This window comes from Panthera onca, chromosome A1 (genome assembly GCF_046562875.1).
Source record: "Panthera onca isolate mPanOnc1 chromosome A1, mPanOnc1 haplotype 2, whole genome shotgun sequence".
Lineage (NCBI taxonomy): Eukaryota > Metazoa > Chordata > Mammalia > Carnivora > Felidae > Panthera > Panthera onca.
Window position 1 is genome coordinate 170,514,966 of NC_138339.1, and position 21,571 is coordinate 170,536,536.

At 41.8% G+C, this 21,571-nt stretch overlaps 1 long non-coding RNA gene across 1 annotated transcript in view; it reads right to left on the minus strand.

Moving 5' to 3' along the window:
* Positions 1-4,604: 4,604 nt before the first annotated feature.
* LOC132681887 (uncharacterized) overlaps positions 4,605-21,571 on the minus strand; it is a 45,089-nt gene continuing 28,122 nt past the window's right edge. Inside the window, exons 3-4 of the long non-coding RNA XR_009611294.3 lie at positions 8,527-8,651; positions 4,605-8,162 (exon numbers count right to left, since the gene is read on the minus strand). This is a non-coding gene — a long non-coding RNA (uncharacterized LOC132681887). The remainder of the gene's footprint in view (positions 8,163-8,526; positions 8,652-21,571) is intronic.

The following is a 21,571-nucleotide window of genomic DNA, read 5'->3' on the forward strand; positions in this document are numbered from 1 at the left end:
CACCACTTTTGGAATTTCCTTCAGAAGCAGCACAGAAATTCAGTTCTACTCAGTCACCCTGGTATAAGCCAATCCTCAAAAGATTGAATTTATTCATCATATGACTGACATCCATCAATTTGAGTTTTGATTCTGAAGAAAATGCCTTGAATTGTTTCGATTTTACAGACTCAGGAAGTATAAAAAAAAATAATTCTCAGGGCACCTGGGTGGCTGGGTTTGAGTATCCGACTTCGTCCCAGGTCATAATCTCATGGTTCATGAGTTTGAGCCCTGCATCAGGCTCCCTGCTGTCAGTGTGGAGCCTGCTTTGGAGCCTCGGTCTCCCTCTCTCTTTGCCCCTCCCTGACTTGTGCATGTGCTGTCTCAAAAATAAATAAGCATTAAAAAAAAATTCTCTGCGAGGTGTGAATGAACAAAGAAATCTTCCCAGAATTAATCTTTATTCTTTGAAAGGAGATCTGCAAAGTGATGGCAGCAACATGGTGGAATAAGAGTTTTCCACTGCTGCCCGCCCTGAGGAACACCAATTTTGACAGTTGCCCACGCATGAGGTTGCTTTTTGGGAAGTCCAGGAGTTTCGGGAGTTTAGCAGAGAAGCTCAGCACATCACTGAAGGGGAAAAAAAGATCAGGAGTGGACCCAATGAAAATGGTAAGAGGAACAGTTTTATTTTACCAACATTGCTTGCCTCACAAAGTCTGTCTCTCTCTCTCTCTCAGGAGAGACTTCTCTCAGCTGGATGGCAGCTTCTGCCACAGGGGAAAGTGATAGTATGTGAGAGCTGGCTCCCTCAGCTGTGTGGAGAGACCCACTCCTTTCTCGCCCCATCCAGAAAACTGAGGTAGGCTGCATGACTTGGGGCAGGGGCAGGGGCTGGGACAACAGCAGCCTGGGCTCTGTGAGAGCCACAGAGGGATGTGGGTCCCTCTAAGCTCCTAACCACTTGTAGAAGTCCATCAGGAAGCCCACCCGGGAGCCACTGAGGGCACCTCACCTGCAGATCCATACAGATACAGCAGTATGGGCAAGATCTCTTAAAGTGCTGGAAAGCATGCAAAAACAGTGCACTTCAAGTCTGAAAACCAAGGGTTGGCTCTGTGCTAAGGCAAGCCAGTGCCCACCTATGAAATGAGAGCCAATCATTTTCCTTTCTTTCAACACAGCAGGAGCAGAATGCTTGTAGATTCATCTTCTTAAAACTTCCTCTAGCCATGTTCTTTTGTGTACCTGCAGCTTCAGGGGGTCCCTTTCTCTCAGAATCTGAGATCTCTGTGCTCTGACCCCAACCAGCCTCTCCAGGCTGACCTCCAAGAACTCTCCTGTAGTGTCTGGTGTTCCGAATACATCCGATACCCTGTTTCTACACTCACTCTTCCCCCGCTGCCTCTATGCTCTCCCTCCTCCTTCCTCACCACCTTCTCTCACATTCACCAGTGGAAATCCTTCTATTCTTCAAGGTCCGGGAAAAATGCCTCTTCCTCTGCGAAATTTCCCCTGATCTATCTGAATCTCCATAACACTTGGGTATCCTTTCTTATGTCAGTTACTTCGTTACTTATGTTAATTGTCTTCTCCCCATCCCCAGAAGAAGTGATGATTCTCTCAATGTTGTATGTATCTCCTTCAACTTTCTGTTCCCTCATACAGCCTATAATATGCCTTTTACCTAGTAAAAACACACTAAGCAGTTATTACATACTTGATGGACTTAAAATGAAGCAAATTAAAGATATCAATATTTGTCAACAAAAAACTTTTAGTTAAAACACTCAACTACGTGCTAGACTCTGTCTTAAGAACTTTTCATGTATTATCATGTAATTGTCATGTAGATATTTCTGTATAAATAATACTTATATTTATTTTCAGTTTACTTGGTTATTTTATAACTACTTTATATTTGGCTACTTTAGGTATAACATCATAATTCACTGATTTGTAATGTGTAAGTTCCAAAATTAAAATTAAATAAAGTATCAGAGGAAATACAATATAAACTTTCCCATTTAAGTAGACTCATATTTAGGAATTTTACATTTTTTTAAATTAAAAAAGGCTGATTTAGGGGCATCTGGTGGCTTAGTCAGTTGAGCATCCAACTCTTGATTTCGGCTCAGGTCATGATCTTATGGGTTCGTGGGTTCAAACCCCGCGTCAGGCTCTGTGCTGACAGGGCAGAGTCTGCTTGGGATCCTCTCTCTCTCCTTCTCTCTCTGCCCCTCCCTCCCCCCATAAATAAACTTCCTAAAAAAAAAAGTCTAAAAAAGGCTTTGATTTAAAGTACATTGGTTGTGGGGGCTTGGCTGGTTCAGTTGGTAGAGCACTTGACTTTTGATCTCAGAGTTGTGAGTTCATGTCCCATGCTGTGTGTAGAGTTTACTTTAAAAAAAAAAGTACATTGGTAGTTAAAAGAATGAGTGTATATTAGTTAAATGATAACACATACGGGAGGACAATTAATAAAATCAAGGAATGGATTGCACTCATAACAACAACAACAAAAAAAACCCAGTATTTTTTCTCATTAGATCATGATAATCCTACGTTTTAAAAGTGGCTTTTAAGGAGAAAATGTAGTGAATTCCTGCTCTGTGAGAAGAATTCTTTTCCTGCCCTATGCTTCCCATTGCTAGCATAGGGCACAGGCCACATTTTTGACCTCTCATCCTTGAAAGCATTCTCTTAATCACATTCTTAGTTATTCTGTCAGCAAGTCAGAAAATGGATTTCTATTTTATCAGACAAGCCACAGCAATACTCCTTGAAACTGTTGATTTTGTATAGCCAGTCAGGCCTAATCACCAAGTTCACTGTCTGGTCATTGCCACGTAAGTGGCGTAACCCTCTTACTCACCCATTGTAGCTAAGTGTCTGCAGAAAATATTTCTTCTATTTAGTGAAATATATATAAAATAAAACTTACTGGTTTGAACCATTTCTAGGTATAGAATTTCGTGGCAGTAATCACATCCATATTGTCATCCCCACCATCCGTCCCAACATGTTCATCTGCCCAAACTCTGTACCCATCAAACAATAATTCCCTATTCTCCCTCCCATTAGGGAGCAGCTTGGCATCCCTGGTGACCACCACTCAGCTTTCTATCTCTCTGAATGTGACTATTTAGGTACCTCATGTAAGTAGAATCAAGCACAGAATATTTTTAAATCATCTCCTTCCTTAAAAACAAACAAACAAAAAACCCAACAGGGGGGCCTGAGTGGCTCCTTTGGTGAAGCAACTGACTCTTGAGTTTGGCTTAGGTCATGATCTCACAGTTCGAAAGTTCGAGCCCCATGTGTTGGGCTCTGCACTGATAGCGTGGAGCCTGCTTGGGATTCTCTCTCTCTCCCTCTCTTCTCTCTCTCTCTCTCTCTCTCTCTGCCCCTCCCCTGCTTGCTCTCTCTCTCTCAAAAATAAATAAACATTTTAAAACAAAACCAAAAAACCTCATGGTGTTACATAAATCTTAACATCTTTGATTAAATGAATTGGTTGAGTTTCTTGAAAAGTCTAAATAAATCCCCTCCATCCCTCAAAAAAGAATTACAGATGAGGAGTTATTTAACCTGGGTGTGTATCAAAGTTTCAACAACATAGGCTAGCACCACTTGGAGTTTCTAGAAATGTTTCACTCCTCGGTCATAGGGAGCTATCCCAAGAATTCTGGGATTTCCCCAATCTCTAAGAAAGGAGAAATGTATGCTGTTTAATGTTAAAGTAAGAGGTTTTGCTTTTGTTATTTTCCCACTGCATATCAATTTGGAAGAATATTTGCTGAGGGGAAACACATTTTTTTTTTCCACATCAAATCCAATGGCTGATCTTAACTGGTTAAAAATTTCAGTGTTCTTTTACAGGTAGTCTAGTTTTACTAAAAATGAGTGGTTGGTTTTAGTTTGCCTCCAAAATATCATTAGAAAATCCATAGTTTTTCCTTATTTTAGGTAACAATTGTTGGTATATGGACTCCCTTTTAGTTTCTAAATGTAAATTTAGACAAAGGGAACGATTTATTTTGGTTCAAACAACTTTTTTTTCCCTTCCGCGTTGAAGAAGAAAGTATACTATGTGGTTATCAGACCTCATGAACGTGGTCTGACATCTCAGCTGCCCTTTGACCTCTGCAGCCACTGCAGCACAAACCGGCTGGCTTCTGGCAGGTGTAAACTGGCAGCTCCCTGCCTCAGTGACTTCCAGCACTTCCTGTTTTCTGCCCTGAAAATGTCTACTTGGCACTTAGGTGTGTGCGACCTGGAAGTGTGGAGAGGTATCATGGGTAATTTTCTGTGTCAGCCTGGCGGGGCTATAGTGCCCTGATACTTGTTGATCAACACGTTGTGTTTCCCAACACCATCTGAGTGTCCTACAATTCACTTCTGACACTAACTACCCAGAGTTAGCACAGACCCCACACATTAAGAAAGGCTCGGTTCTACGAGACTGCTTCCCCTTCAGACACCAGCTTGAGGTCTTGGGGGCCACTTGAACTTCTGTTCAACTCAGCTGCAAATTCAGGGGTTCTAACAATGCCCCCCTCGTGTTTGATAATTCACTAGAACAACCCACAGAACTCAAGAAAGTGTTATAATTACCATTTTATTATAAAGGATTCAAATGAACAGCCAGATGAAGGGGAACTACAGGGTGAGGTCTGGGGGGTCCAGAGTGCAGGAGTTTCTGTCCCTGTAGAGTTGGGGTATGCCACCCAACTGTTACATAAGTAGGTCACCATCCAGGAAGCTCCTCTAAACCTTCGTTTTCAGTTTTTAAAATCAAGGTTTCATTACACAGGCACAATTGATTAAATTATTGGCTATTGGTGATTAAACTCAATCTCCAGCCTCTCTCCTCTCCCCAGTGGTTGGAGGTAGGGTTGAAAGTTCTAACACTAATCATAAGGTTGGGTTTTCCAGCAACTGTCCCCCATTCTGAAGCTAACAAGCTCCCCCACTGACCCTGGTTTCATCATTAGCATAACAAAGACATATGTCTCAAAATTCTAAAGATTTTTGAAGCTCTGTGCCAGAAACCTGGGACAAAGACCAAATCTTATTTTTATTATACCCTACCCTTCTTTCAGGACTGTCTGCCTCATGACCCACCACTTGCCATCCAGAGGAAGATTCTAGCTGCAGAGGGATGGGGATGGTGGGCTCCAGACTCTTGTATTGGGAACCCCATTTTTGCCAATGATCAATGAGACTGATTTCCTTTTTTAAAGTAAATAAGCAGACACACTGACCGAAGTAAGCATTGGTCTTATTGATGAGGGATAGAAGCAGAAAAATCTCCACCTTCAGCCCAGAAGGCTGACCTGTATGTAGCCTGCATAGTTTCAATAAGGATCAGATAAGTGCTGGTTGCTATATCCTTAAAGGGTCTCAAGATGACCTGTAAATTTCATCGATAGTTAATTTCAAACTGAATGGTAAGCACCAGAAGTAGTTTTAGGAGTAGAGATTCGAAGAAACATTTATGATCAAATACTCCATGCATGTTCTCTCCCCCTTGAGCACTAAGCATATAACCACCACCCTCACACAGCCACGGTACAGCTCTTTCTGCCCGTAAGTCCTGTCTCCATGCTGCTTAAATAAACTTACTAAGCTGCCTGGTGAAATGTCTCAAGAATTCTTTCTTGACTGTCTCGCTCAGCAATCCTGCAATATTACTAACTTTATTAGGTTCATGAAAGAAAAGTATATTCTCATTAATGTGACTTTGAGCTTGGTTACCCCTTTGTGCTAGCCATGGAGAGTCAGATCCTCCTTCTACCACTTCAAGGAAGGGCTTGATGCCCAGATGTGGGGAGCAGAGTCAGCAAGCAGCTGTTTGAGTCTGTCTCAAATGCAGAGGGTCACCTCCCTTCACCTGAGGTCACGTCCTTCCTGGGCAGTGCACAGCCAGTGATGAGCAATGTGAGAATAAAGGCCCACTCATTTCAGCTCAATGCAAGACAACCCTAAATTCACTCCAAAGCCACCCACCAGGTTGGCCAAGGTTTTGATGGGTCTACACTGCATTTCAACTTCTTTCCTTTCTGCCTAACCCGATCTTCTCTCCTTAGAGTAGGTGTCATAAACATCTTGCCCTCTGAACTCCACCTCAGCATCTTCTTCCGGAACACCCCCCCCCCCCCCACCCGGTGACACATCTGCAAAAACATAAATTTGGTGTATGGGCTAAGAAGGGTGTGGCTCCTTCCTGACAGTGGCTTCAACGGTAATGGAAATAATGAGAATGGTCCTGTCCTACCATCTGGTATCAGTGATCTCAGCTCCAATTAGATTCCTTCGACCCCCAAATTTCTCCTTTAGGATGAAACCCTCAAGATTATTGCCATCCTCCTTAACAAAGCTAATCTTAAGTGATTCTCCTTCCTTGAATGGCTCTCCTTCCTTTTCCTACCCAGTGTGGAGTTGTTTTTGAGGAAATTGGATTTTTAAAAAAGTAATTAATGACTGATTTAAAGGATTATAGTCTCTCTACAAAGTATTGTTTAGGGTTGTTTTCCTTGGAGACCTTCACACCTTGGTCTCCCCTCTCACCTAAACACAGAAGCTCCTCAACCTAAAACTCTTGCGCTCACCTTTCTCTTCAAAGACAGCTTGTTATTCAAGGTCCATCTCCAACGTCATCACCTGTTGCACACATACATAAATTCTGTGTTCTGGGATGCCTGAGTGGCTGAGTTGGTTACGCGTCTGACTTTGGCTCAAGTCATGATCTCACAGTTTGTGAGTTCGAGCCCCACATCGGGCTCTGTGCTGACAGCTCAGAGCCTGGAATCTGCTTCAGATTCTGTGTCTCTCTCTCTCTCTGCTCCTCCCCCTCTCTGTGTCTCACTCTCTCTCAAAAATAAATAAACATTGAAAAAAATGTATAAAAAAAATTCTCTCTTCCAGCCACATCAAGCTGTTTGATCTTTGAGCATTAGACACATTTCTAAAACCATACCTATATCCATACTATCCTATATCCAGGCTGCCTGCGTGTACTCCCCCTTCTTAATTCCTTAATTCACACTTCTAGTCCCTCTTCCTGCACGAAGACTCTCAGCTTTCACTTACTTCTTTGTGCCCTGAACACCTATACTTGGGAGTCATGTGCTACCTTGAACTGTTATTGAACTGTCCTTTCTTCCATCTCAACTGCATACGTACTCCTGTACTCTGGTCTTCTGGAGAGTCTTATGCTCAATGTGTGTTTGTTACTTTCTCTGACCCCCTATGTCACCTGCATGGCAGATGTTTCAGTCGCTATTGCTACTTGAGGAGCCATCCACAGCCCTGTGGTTTGAGCTCAACTGGAAGTTCTCTCATGCAGATGCAATCAGATATCAGCTGGGCTCTCAGCCATCTGAGGTCCCCTTCCCCCCTGCATTATAACTTTCAGGGGATCACATGCTTGGTCTACCTAAGGTAGGGCTTGCTGCTCATGTTAATCAATGTGGTTACTCCTATACTTTATCTCACTTCAAATATCAGCATATTTGATTTGCATCCAGAAGTAAAATAGGTTTCATGAGAACAACCGGGGACCGGGTAGGCTTGGTAATTCATCTCAGTCGTTGAACTAAGTTCTTAGCCAGCAGCTGCTCTCCCTCATGGCTAGTAATGCTCTGCACTAATTTTACTGTCAAAGGGATACGTGAAGAAGACAGATTCAAACAGATTTCCTTGAGATTGGCTTAAATTTCCAGGGGAGATCATTCTATCACATAGTTTTTTTTCCCTTTCAATAACATTTTCTTCCCATTCATTGTGTGCCAACACCCATTATGTGGCATAGAAATGTTAATCATCCATGTGGAATTTTATGTTTTCAGAGTCTCTGAAAAAATCAACCCTCTCCCCCTGCCCCCACCAACTGAGCTCACAGACCACGGCCCTCTGGACATGTACAAACCAGTCTGGTTTTTTTGTTATTAGGTTACCAGCCAAGTTGCTAAACTGATTCAACTCGGTGGTTAAATACCTGTGAATTCAGGGAAAACTAGTCAAACTCATTTAAATCAGTCCCAGACACAGAGATGGGCCAGTGTTTCTCCGTGTATCCCATAGTGTGTGTTGAAGTCCCCAGCAGAGAGGACGAGCAGACACTGGGTGAGGTGATGACACTGCAGGTGTTGTTAGTGCTCTTGCTCTCGAAGTCACTACCAGTGAATATACGCCACGTAGTAATGACTGCTTCAGACATGCCAACTGGATAGTTTGACTCAGCTTTTCACTTTGATGGGAGGAACCTCAGAAGAAGATGAATGAATAAGACCTGAATATGTATCACATTCTGAAACCAGGCATGTGGAAGCATGTCTCCAAAGCAGGCTAGAGACTTGCTCCCCCTAAAATCTCGTCCATCTCAGTCAGCGGCAGCACCGTCCACCTAGTCACTCAGGCCAAAGCCTCAGAGGCAACATCTCTTTCCCTCGCCTTACCCACCTCATGGCGCCCCTGCTGCCATGTTTACAGGAACAACATCAACCGAGCTCTAGCCTTACAATTCCTACATTCTCATACCTACCACTCATCACCACGTCCACAAACAGCACGTCAGCCCGAGCCACCTGGCTTTCCTACTGGGACAACTGCAGTAGTCTTCTACCTCCTTCAGGGATTCAACCAAAAAATATATTTTTTCATTTCTGCAAGAAAAAAAATACCATAACAAAATCAATGGCAAATGACTAAACAGGAAAAATCCCTCTCTCTCTCACACACAAAACCAAGTTTAGGTGCCTTAATATATAAAGAGTTAACACAGTTTATTATTTAAAAATAAATATTAAAAAAAATTTTTTTTTAACCTTTATTCATTTTTGAGACAGGGAGAGACAGAGCATGAATGGGGAATGTCAGAGAGAGAGGGAGACACAGAATCCGAAACAGGCTCCAGGCTCTGAGCTGTCAGCACAGAGCCCGATGCGGGGCTGGAACTCACGGACCGTGAGATCATGACCTGAGCCGAAGTCGGACGCTTAACCGACTGAGCCACCCAGGCGCCCCTTAAAAATAAATATTTGAGGGGTGCCGTGGTGGTTCAGTCAGTTAAGTTTCCAACTTTGACTCAGATCATGATCTCGCAGTTCATGAGTTTGAGCCCTGTGTCGGGCTGTGTGCTGACAGCTCAGAACCTGGAGCCTGCTTCAAATTCTGTGTCTCCTTCTCTCTCTGCTCTTCCCTGCTCATGCACTGTCTGTCTCTCAAAAATGAATAAATGTTAAAAAAATTATAAAAATAAATATTTGAATAGAAAAATAGGCAAATTATTTTAACAGTTTATAATAAAGGAAATATAAATAATTCATGAATAAATGATAAGATGCTCAATCTCACCCTAACAAGAACAATGAAATTCAAGGATTAATGAGATGCTGTTGACACTTATAAGATTGGAAAAATTCAAAATATTTAATAATGTCCTCATGCTGATGAGACAACTAATGTGAGTGGGAAGGCAAATTGGTCCATTCTCTTTGGAGGACAATTTAAAAAGTAATAGTGAATTTTCATATGCATTTACTTTCTTTGACTTGGAAATTCTACATCTAGGAATTCATTTTACAGATATATTTGCACATGAGCTTAAACATGTAAATACATATTGCAGTAACAACAACAACAACAACAACAACAACAAAAAACCAGCCAAATGCCCATTGGCAGAGAGCTGGTTAAGTAAGTTCTAGAACAACCATGGAGTGCAATACTATGCAACAGGGAAAAAGAATAAAACAAAATGACTTGGTATTGATAAGAGAAAATTTCCTAGAAATATTATTAAATTGTAAAAATCAAGATGCAGAAGACCATACATAATACAGTATTATGTTTTAAAATATGGGTTGGGGGGGCGCCTGTGTGGCTTAGTTGGTTAAGCGTCAGACTTCAGCTGGGGTCATGATCTCATGGTTTGTGAGTGTTTATATGTAATAATTCTGAAAACAGAAAGACATAAAACAAGTGAAATTTCTTATTATTTCTTTAGGTAAAACCTCATGCTTTTCCAAGTTGGAAAAGCGTCGGGCTTTGTGCTGACAGCTCAGAGCCTGGAGTCTGCTTCAGATTCTGTGTCTCCTCCTGTCTCTCTGTCCCTCCCATGCTCATGCTCTGTCTCTGTCTCTCAATAATAAATAAACGTCAAAAAATTAAAAAAATATATGGGTGGGGAAATATACATATATTACGTATATTTCTTGCATATGCATAAATTATTTCTGGAAGGATATACAAGACAAGGGTAACGGGGGGAGCCTGAGTGGCTCAGTCAGTTAAGTGTCTGACTTTGGCTCAAGTCATAATCTCGCGGTTTGTGGTTTGAGCCCTGTGTCAGACTCTGTGCTGACAGCTCAGAGCCTGGAGCCTGCTTCAGATTCTGTGTCTCCCTCTCTCTCTGCCTCTCCCCTGCTGTACTCTCTCTCTCTCTCTCGAAAATAAATAAACATTAAAAAAAAAAAAAAAAGACAATGGTAACAGTGATTGCCTCTCGAAATGAGACGTGAGAATTAGGGGTAAGAAAGAGGAGACTTACTTTTTACTATGTTTCCTTTATGACTTTTGAATTTGTACTACATTAGAGGATTACCTATTTTTTTTTAAAATCCCTATTATATAGTTAAAATTTTTTTCCCATAAAAGGAGTTCAAATGATAATTTTATTTTGGTAATATAAAGTTAAATTCTGAAAGATAAATAGAAAAGAATTAGTTGTATCCTGTCATTTTAAAGGAAACCATTAGCGATGTTTCCTGGAAAAGCATGAGGTTTTACCTAAAGAAATAATAAGAAATTTCACTTCTTTTATGTCTTTCTGTTTTCAGAATTATTACATATAAACTAATATTCAGACAAAATAATAGCTAATGATAACACTGTTTATTTACTACCAGCAAATACTGTGTGAAGTGCTTCAGAATAACACTACTGTTCTCATCTCCCTATAATAGATGAAGGAATGAAAAGCTCAGGGAGATTAATTAACTTGCCTAAGGTCAAGCTAGAAGGTTACAGAGCTGATGTAAACCTACACAGTCAGATGCCGGAGCCCACATTCTCACCCACCGTACAGTTTATTTATTGTGTTATTAATGACTCATTTGTTTCACACAAAACAACACTTAAGGGTACATAGTTTCCAATTCAAAACAAATACTTATCAGAAATAAGCATCTAAGACTCTTAAAAACTGAGAACAAACTGAGGGTTGATGGGGGGTGGGAGGGAGGGGAGGGTGGGTGATGGGTATTGAGGAGGACACCTGTTGGGATGAGCACTGGGTGTTGTATGGAAACCAATTTGACAATAAACTTCATATATTGAAGAAAAAAAAAGAGAAGAAAAAAAATAAAATCAATTATGTAACCAAAAAAAAAAAAGAATAAATTAATGTTCAGATAGAAAAACAAAAAGAAATAAGCATCTAACCTTGACTGTAGTAAATAAAAACACAAATGTTATAAATTCACAAGTCCCATTAATAAGGCCATAATATTGTTCCTGATTTTATGGTTGATGATTCAGAAAAATAAAAATATTGTATTTGAAGACATTTGAATAACAATTGGGAAATATGACTGCTGGATTATATATACAGTGCACATGATTTTCTGTGTTTATATTCTTGATCTTCATGAAATCTTTTTAAAAAGTTTTTTATTTTGAGTTAATATTTGTTTATATCAGTGTAATATCAGTTTCAGGTGTACAATACAGTGATTCAACAATTCCATGCATCACCCAGTGCTCATCACAAGTACTCCTTAATCCCCATTAGGTATTTCATCCATCCCTCCACCCCTCCCCCCTGGTAACCATCAGTGTGTTCTCTATAGCTAAGAGTCTGTTTCTTAGCTATAGCTTAGTCTTAGCTACAGCTTAGTTATAGCTTGGTCTGTTTTTTGGCTTGTCTTTCTCTCTCTCTCTCTCTTTTTCCCCCTTTGCTCATTTGTTTTGTTTCTCATGAAATCTTGAAGTAATAAAATGTTTTAGGTCAGTGTTGAAGATTGAATTGTGCACCCCTCTCCCATATGTTGAAATCCTGACTTCCTATTATGGGTTGAATTGTGTTCCCTCAAAATTCTTATATTGAAGTCCTAATTCCCATTACCTCAGAATGTGACAGTATCTGGAGAAAGGGTCTTTACAACGGTAATAAAATTAGGGTGGTAATCCAATATGACTGGTACCCTTCTAAAAAGGGGAAATAGGAGGGACACCTGGGTGGCTCAGTCAGTTGAGCATCAGACTTCAGCTCAGGCCAAGATCTCATGGTTTGTGGGTTTGAGTCCCACATTGGGCTCACTGCTGTGGACACAGAGTCTGCTTCCGATCTTCTGTCCTCCTCTCTCTGGCCCTCCCCCGCTTCTGCTCGCTTAAAAATAAACATTTTAAAAAATGGGGGGGGGGATAGGACACAGAGACAGACATGCACAGAAGGAAGATGGTATGCAAAGACACAGGGAGAAGACATCCATCTACAAGCCCAGAGAGAGAGGCCTGAAACTAATCCTTCCTTCACCGCCCTAAGCAAACACTGGCCTCCCAACCCACGAACGTCACCAAATTTGAAAACAGAGCCTTTGCAGATACAATCAACTTAAAATGAAGCCATCCTCATTTGGGGATGGGCCCTAATCCAATATGACTGGTATCCTTTTAGGAAGAAGAAACAACACAGACACAGGAGAACCCCATGCGAAGACAGAGGTGGAGCCTGAGGTCATGTGTTTACAAACCAAGGCACACCAGGGACTGTGGCAACCCCAGAAGCTAAGAGAAAGGTGTGGAGCAGATTCTCCCCTAGAGCCTTCAGAGGCAGCACGACCTTGCCTGGCCCCTTGATTCCAGGCTTGTGGCCTCCGGAACTGGGAGAGAACACATTTCATTTGTACTGCATTGGGCTCCCCAGTACTTGCTGCAGCAACCCCAGGAAGCACATACAGTTGGGTTTCCTCCCATTGGGTTGGTATGGGAGGGACTTGTTAAGGAAGTGCTCCCGGAAGACCATTAAGGGAGGGGTGAGGGGAGCAGACCTCAGAGTGCTCAGCCAGGTTCCATGGGCTGTGCTGATATCACCTGGCCCCCGGGGGACTTTGGAGTGTAAATGATGCTTCATGGTGAACTCACCCTAGTCAAGGGGGCTAGAGTTCCTGAGCCAGCACCCCACTGGTCACAGGTTATAGACCACGCCCAAGGGACTTCACCGCAGGCTAGTGGGATTCAGGAACTACAAGGTAGTTCTCCATAAAAACACAGCCCATGTTGCTTATTGAAATTGAAAGCACTCCCAGAGAGGGGAAGAAAGTAATGGTAGGCAGGGATCCAGGCAGAGCGATAGCATCATCCAACCCATCAAATTATCCGCCTGTGATATCTGGAGTCCAGAAAGCTAGATGCTGATTTCCAGTCCTGCTATTAACCTGGGTAACTTTGGGGCATACATTTGCATCTTGGATCTCAGTTGACTCTTTTGTTAAGAGGAGCTAATGTTCATACTTCTACAATTTTTTCTTTTCACAAAATGTTTGCTCTTCGGATGGTGTAGCTACATATCAATTGCTAAAACATAAATGGTTTTGTATTGGGTGATAAATAGCCACTCCCTTTACTACTTTGGTCCCCTCCCTGGAACCCTTGGATTTCCCTAAGATCCAGCAATAAAAATGCTAGGCACAGCTGGGGATCTCTACAGCGCTATGGCCAACGTTCTAACCAGCCGGCTGTTGAAGATTTTGACTATCACCCCCAGATCAAGCACTTGCTGTGTATCTAATTCAGTGGCCATGACTGTGAGGGGCAGAAAAGTATTAGACCATCTCTGCCTTTAAAAAGGTTTAACTTGGGCACCTGGCCGGCTCAGTCAGAAGAGCATGCAACTCTTGATCTTGGGGCGGTGAGTTCAAGCCCCATGTTAGGTGTAGAGATTGCTTAAAAATAAAGTCTTTAAAAAAACAGTTTACAATTAATTGAGGTGGGAACAAACACAGTTTAAATACTTAGGAATAATTATGCGCTAAACTCTGTGCCTTAATCCATTCACGCTACTATAACAAAAATACCATAGACTGGGTGGGTGGCTTAAACTATTATTTCTCATAATTCTGGAGACTGGGAAGTCCAAAGTCAAGACATCAGCAGATACAGAGACTGGTAAGAACCCACTTCCAGGTTAATAGATGCCTGCCTCCTGTGTCATCGCATGGCAGAAGGGGTGGGTTGCTCTCTGGGATCCCTTTTATAGGGGCACTAATCCCAGTGATGAGGACAGAGTCTTCACCTCCCAAAGGCCCCACCTGCTAATACCATCACATTGGGCATCTATACTTTGACATATGAATTTTGGAGAGGCACATTCGGTCCATAGAACTCTGCAATTCTGACATGAAACAGTGAGCGTTTTCTGGGGAAAAAAATTGTAAAAACATTTTACAAGGGCACGGTTTTAATCTTTGACTTTCCCAACGGATTGAGTTCACTGATGACCCTTAGGTTTCAGTAAGTCTCCAGGATATTCAAATTAAAAATTCATCAGTCAGTGGTTTTGTTAATGCAGTTCCTACCATTTCATTACATTTTTTTCACAAATTAATGGGCTCTTTTCACATTGTGTAAATGGACACAACTAAATATAATACACAAGGAACCTGGAAAATTCTGTAACCAATATTTTCTGTAACGGGATCTGTGGCATGTTAGTTTCCAGCAAAAAGAAGCTTTCTCAGAGGAAAAATAAAATGGCCAGTGCAAAGACATCTCTGATTTCTTTCAGTGTATTCCAAGCCACATGGGTGCAAAAGGGAAGAGGTGATGATGGAAGAGATACCATCTTCCCAGTGCAAGGCTTTGAAATGTAAGTTCATATCCACTAGACCACAGACTGAGAAGATGAGTGTTTCATGACACCACATTGATTGACCATCTGGACTGTATTTGGTCCAAGTCCTCACCTCAGTTTCAGTAATTCTGAGGCATAGAATATGACCAAGACCTCCCTGTGGATGCTGCCTGACTGGTAGTGTTATGCCCAGAATTCGTGATCCCCAAAGACCACCAGGGAGCCGAGTCAGATGCAAAAGCAAAGAGCCTTTATTCGAGCTAGCTCCAGCTCAATCCCCTACCTGCACGAGGCAGCGGTGAGACACCGGGGGGAGAGAGAGAGAGAGAGAACGGGTTTCAAGAGCACAAAGGTTTTATAGGGATCATGCCTGGGGAAGGGTCGTGGCCTCAACCAATTGGCTGGGGAAGGACCAGAGTCCCGTCATGCAGGTTTTGGGGCAAGGTTTGAAAGGTTTAAAGTAGAGTGATTACAAAGAGAAAAGCCCATCCCTCTCCTGTCCTTGAGCTCCTGCTCTCAGAGTGTCAGTGGTCTTGGGCCTGCTCCCCCAAATCAGAAGAGTCTGGCCCTCAGGTCACCCAGCCTCTTTCTCAGGGGTGCAGAGAGAGTAAGTGCTGGATTGTAGGGTTTTCTTGCCATCTTTCCACCTTCATCTGAGCTCTCCTTTCCCCAGTGACTCATCCCAGCCCACCCCCAGGTGAAACAAGGAAACTCAAGGCTTTCCTCCACCTGTTCTACATCCTCAGGATGGCTCCCTGACCACAGATCTATGCCTAGGCCCCAACTCATGTTGAACGGGTGAGCGGGAAGTTACTCAAGGGGAGGAGGCGTGTTCTGAGGTTTGAGCAGACAGAACAAGATGGAGTCGGCTGGCCTAGGTCTGCTCTCTCAGTAGTGTTCTCAAGGCCCAGTGAGATTCAAAGATGGCAATTGGAGCTGGAGAGTGATGAGGTGAATCCAGGACCCAAGTCTGCTGAAGCAGCAGGCATTGGGGAAAACTTCAGTTCTTTTTCCTGGTATTTTGAATAGGGCTTGGAAAATAATTTGAGAACATTGTGAACCTCTTCATAATTCTATGTTGGCATCTAATTGTTTTCATCATAAATTTGCCATTACTGGAGTATTATAAATACTGAATATTAAAATTTTTAATATGAAAATATTTTTAAACTGTCACATTACTCTTTTGAGTAAACAAACACAGGGCATCTAAGCGCCATAGCAATTTATAGGTCGTGATCTCACAGTTCATGAGATCAAGCCCTGTGTTGGGCTTTGTGCTGGATGTGGAGCCTGCTTAGGATTCTCTCCCTCCCTCTTCCTCTGCCCCTCCCCTGCTCTCTCACACACACGCACGCATACACACACATACACACACACACTCTCTCTCTCTCAAAATAAATAAATAAGCCTTAAAAAATGCCATAGCAATTTAATAATCACATCATTCATTTAAAAACACAGATCATTTTTTCCCCCAATTTTTTTAACTTTTTTTTTTAATTTTGAGAGAGAGAGGGAAAGAGCAAGAGTGGGGGAGGGGCAGAGAGAGACAGAGACAGAAACCAAAGCAGGCTCCAGGCTCTGAGCTGTCAGCACAGAGCCTGATGCTGGGCTTGAACTCACAGACTGCTAGATCAGGGCCTGAGATGAAGTCGGACACTTAACTGACTGAGCCACCCAGGCACCCCTAAAGCACAGATCATCTTTACAGATGAACAGTTCACATTGTTTCTTGTTTCTCCTCAGACTTCTATTTCTTTTCTACTTCTTCCTTAGTGGTTTATCCTCATGTAATTTTTTATGCTTGAAAGTTTTTTATTACTCACCCTTTCATGATGCTTTGCAATAAAAAATGTATATATAAACTTAACTTTCTGTGACCATAAAATTGAAAGTGATTTCAATACACTTTCAATACACTTTCAATGTTTTTTTCAATACAAAAAAAACATTTCTTTTGTATTGAGTTGATATTATAATTACTCTTAGTCCATAATTGATTAATACAACAAAAATATATTACAAACTTTGATGAATGATGAAGTATAGAGTTTTATTGAAAATATTGCCCAAAACTAGAAACAGCCTAGATGCCCATTGATAGAAGAATGGATAAACCAACTGTGGTATATTTATATAGTAGAAACTTAACAATAGAAAGGGACAAACTACTTATTCATGAAACAACATGGCTGCCATCTTGAAAGCCTTATTCTGACTAAAAGAATCTACACATACAATAGCACAGATTATGTGATTCCCATTTATATAACGTTCTAAAACAGGCAAAACTAATCTATGGTTGAAGAGCATCAGAACAGTGGTTGCCTCCGGAGTGGATTTGGGACAGGCGCCAGCAAGGAAATGATGTCAGGGAACTTTCTGGGTGATTGTAGTGCTCTGTAACTTGATGGGATTTGAGTTACACATGTGTATGCATTTGTTGAAACACACAGAGTAGTTTCCTTAAGATCTGAGCATCTCATTGTTTGTTCATTTTGCCTCAAAAGAAAAAGAAACAACTGGTAACAAATATTGAGTTCTCACTATGGTGTGTTTGCTGAAGTATTTCCGGTGAAAACACACGGAGGCCTGCAATTTATTTTGAAACATAGCTGGATTGATAGATGGGTAGAGGAAAGGACAGATGGATAGATACGTGATATAGGCTTAGTAAAATGATTCTGGAATCTAGGCAGTGGGTATATGCACATTTACTGCAAAATTCTTTCAACTTTTCTATATGCTTGAAATTTTTTATAACAAAATATTGGAAAAAATTTACTGAAAATGCACCTCTTACTGAGATGGGTGAAATATATTCAACCACATATTTCCCCTTCATGTATCCAGGGAATGTTGACTCTTGCTAGAATTCACGCTAGGTCTAGCATCCGCTTCATCCATTTTTCCTCTTCTTAAAATGTAAGCAGTATGAAAACATGTAAGTCGATGGGGAAAATGGAGGCAGGTGGAGAGAAGGCCTCCAGTTGAGAGCGAAAGAGAATCTGACCTGTGTTGGTGGTATGGAAGGGGGGCCCTGATATCAGAGACAGTGCAGAGGTAGAATCAAATGGACTTACTGCAGAGAGAATGATACAGATCGTAGATCTTGATACAGAACCAAGTTCTTGTTTAGGGAGAGAAGACAAAGCTGTTTCAGAATTGTTGTTTTTTTTTTTTTTAAGTTTATTTATTTTGAGAGAGAAAGGCAGAGAGAGAGGGAGAGAAAGAAACCCAAGCAGGCTCTGCACCTTCAGCACAGAGCCCAACACAGACTCATGCACTGTGAGATCATGACCTGAATCAAAATCAAGAGTTGAACCTTAACCGACTGAGACACCCGGGGGCCCGTTTCAGAGCTTTCTAACCCCAAGGACAGTAAAACTGAAGATCCCATCAATGAAAATAGGAAACACAGTCCGGAGCAGAGAGAAGTCATTTCTGAACAGTTTTATCTTCAGTCACCAAAGGGATACACCAAAGTCTGAGCAGAAATTTAGAAGTGTGTGTATGTAGTTTAGAAGCAAGTTCAGGGGCAAAGATGGATATTCGCACGATGGATATTTAGCTGATTTCACGGCTCCAGTCACCCAGCAAGTGCTCATGCTGTACCAGGAGCCATTGCTTCGGAATATCACCTGTGGGCCTGGGAGTTAGGTACTTTGAGGAAGGAAGCAGTTCGTGAAATCAGATTAAATCACTAAAAGATGGAGAAGGGCATCTGGGTGACTCAGTTGGTTAAGTGTCTGACTTTGGCTCAGGTCATGATTCGCAGTCTGTGAGTTCAAGTCCCACACTGGGCTCTGTGCTGACAGCTCAGAGCCTGGAGCCTGCTTCAGATTCTGTGTTTCCCTCTCTCTCTGTCTCTCCCCCACTCATGCACGTGTGCTCTCTCTCTCAAAAATAAATAAACTTAAAAAAAATGGAAGGATAGTTAACAAAGAGTAGACAGTGAAGAGGGAGGGGAATAAAGTCTCACTGAGCCAAGAGAAGGGGGAGTTTACAAAAGGAAGGCATGGTCAGATAATACGATAAATGCCGTAAAACCTAAGTAGGATGAGCAGTGAAATGGGGCCACTGTATATTATGGACAAAGCAGTTACTCTCAACTAGGGCAATTTGACCCTTACACCTGGGAGGATGGTGCTACTGGTATCTGGTGGATAGGAGCCAGGGACACTTGCTTAACATCCTGCAACGCACAGGACAGACCTTCCCACGATGCCCACCCCAAATGTCAATAGTGCAGAGGGTGAAAACCCTGCTGATTCAGCAGCCATAATAGTTCCTGGATTTTCTGGCATAAACCCATTTTCAAGCATTCATATCAGAGTATGTGTCTCAAATATGGGCTTAGAAGATGTGTTCCCCAGTGTCAGGAACCTTGAGATGAATCATCCCTCAAATTTTAGCCAGAGGGATGAAATCTGCCTTCTACCTTATTTTGGAGCCTACTTCCCATTGTCTGGCCTCTTCTCCACTCTCGTTTGTTAAATTCTTAGTCTGGTGCTCCTCAATGATTCTTAATCTTCCACGATCTCCGGGAACCATGCCTTATCCTGCTTTCTACCTTTGCACAAAAATTCTCACGTACCTACCTACACACACACGCACACACACGCACACACACAGGAGTGTGTCATTTTGCACACAGTCCTTATTTTCCTCGATATATCTAACTTCTTCTACTCATTCAGTTGGAATAGCTCTTGCTGCTTCTCTGCTCCTCCGGCTCCACCCTCTACACTCGGGAGCCCTTGGTGTCCCACATATTTTAAGGTTTGAAAATTATGTGCTGGCCCTGACTCCTTGATGAGAATTAGAGCTGACAGTTTTCTGGAAAACAAACAAAATTTGTTCCTTCTCACCTGGTCCTTCACATCTTCTCCCCATAGAACCTTTCCAGCGAATTTCTAAATTGGTTAAAATCTACTGGGCTAAATTCCATATTCTTCATAGTGCCAATTTTTCTCTTTCCTTACCCGGAATTTCACTTTCCTGCTTTCTCTATGAGACCAAAGGGTCAAATAGTTTTAAAAATGAAAGAATTAGGGATGCCTGGGAGGCTCAGTTGATTAATCGTCCGACTCTTGATTTTGGCCCAGGTCATGATCTCACAGTTTGTGAGATCGAGCCCTGCGTTGGGCTCTGCGTGGACAGCATGGAGCCTGCTTAGGATTCTCTCTCTCAAAATAAATAAATAAACACTTAAAATAAAAAGGAAAGAATTACATTCAATAGCTCTCTCCTCTTAGCACACTCCGTACCACCTCTTCATTTCTCCTCTTCCTCCACCTCCCATTTGTATTGGCTGGAAGAGCTTCCCTTGCATTTTGACCCCAAAGCTTTGACTTCTTCTGGGGCTTCTGGGGCTTTCATTCTGAGTTTTCCAGGGAGTTAGAGGAAATAGGCGCTGGTGGCTGTGGTCTATTCTCCCCTAGACAATGTGTCACATGTGTACACTCTGAGTGTCCTTTGGCTTGAAAGCCAGGAGGACGAAAGGTTAAAACTGAACTTCTTATAATCAGTCTGAGCAATTGGCAAAAAAGGATGTGCACAGTTTCTTTTCTTTTCTTTTAAATATGTTACGGTTTACCTAAGTTATTCTCTTCCTTTGAAAATGCTCTAGAAAATAAGACAACAATAAAAATTGATTTTCCAAACTGTTATTGGATACATCAATCTGTTACTTTTAAGTTCGCCTCCTACTCCTCTTGTTAATACTTTAATGAGTTTATGTTAATCAGATCAGTAAGGACTAAATTTTTAATGATGGATATTTTATTGCTGGTCTCCTAGTGGTCAGCTTTAATTTTTAATCTGTTTTATTTATTTAGACATTGGCCGTTTTGATCGTTTGTATATTTGGTCTGTGACTCATTTCTGTAAGGCTGGTTTCATGTAAAATGCTGAAGCACAAATAAGACAGTTATATAAACAAATGATGGTTTGATAACAGGCTCAATGGGCATCAGCCATGAAATACTGCATTCAAAGATCAGGTAGCAAGAAAGAGAAAAAGTAGACTGAAAAAAAAAAAAAAAAGAGTGAGCAGAGGCTCAGGGACCTGTCGGACAATAAGTAACCATCTAACATCTGTGTCATTGGAGTCCCCAACCTTTGACTAGTGAGAGACAGGAAGCCAAGAGGAACCAGAGAGTAAATTCTACTCCTTCCAGAAGACATTCTGAGATGCAGTAGTTTATACCCCCTCCCTTCCCCCCATCTGAACACATTCTGCAAATCCAGGCTTTCAGCCCATGCTTGTCATGAAGCTGTAGCCGCCCCTATGCACCCCTTTGTGACGACTCTCCCTCCGTCCAGCCTCCTTCCTGCTTCCCTCCCCACTGCTGCCTGGAGCACGCACTCTCATTAGCATGATATCACAGAAGGTCGGATTCTATTTTCTAGCAAACCATATCTTTTCATCCTTCTGGAATCCTGTTGTTTATATTACTTCTTCTACTTACGTCTTTCAAGTTTTTAATTTTTCTCTCTTGCGATTTCCATTCCTTTATGTATTTGGTCTGTCTTTTAAGCTTTTTTTCTATTTGCCTTTGGTACCACCAACTTGGGTCTTAACAGTGACTATTTTATCTTTTAATAGTTTTTAATATCTTTTAATAATAAATGTTCCAGAAAGTTCATGTGCGTGTGCATGTGCAGTGATTGAATCTTCTTATGTGCTTTTTTATATTTTAATTCAGCTTTCGTCTGACTCCTTCT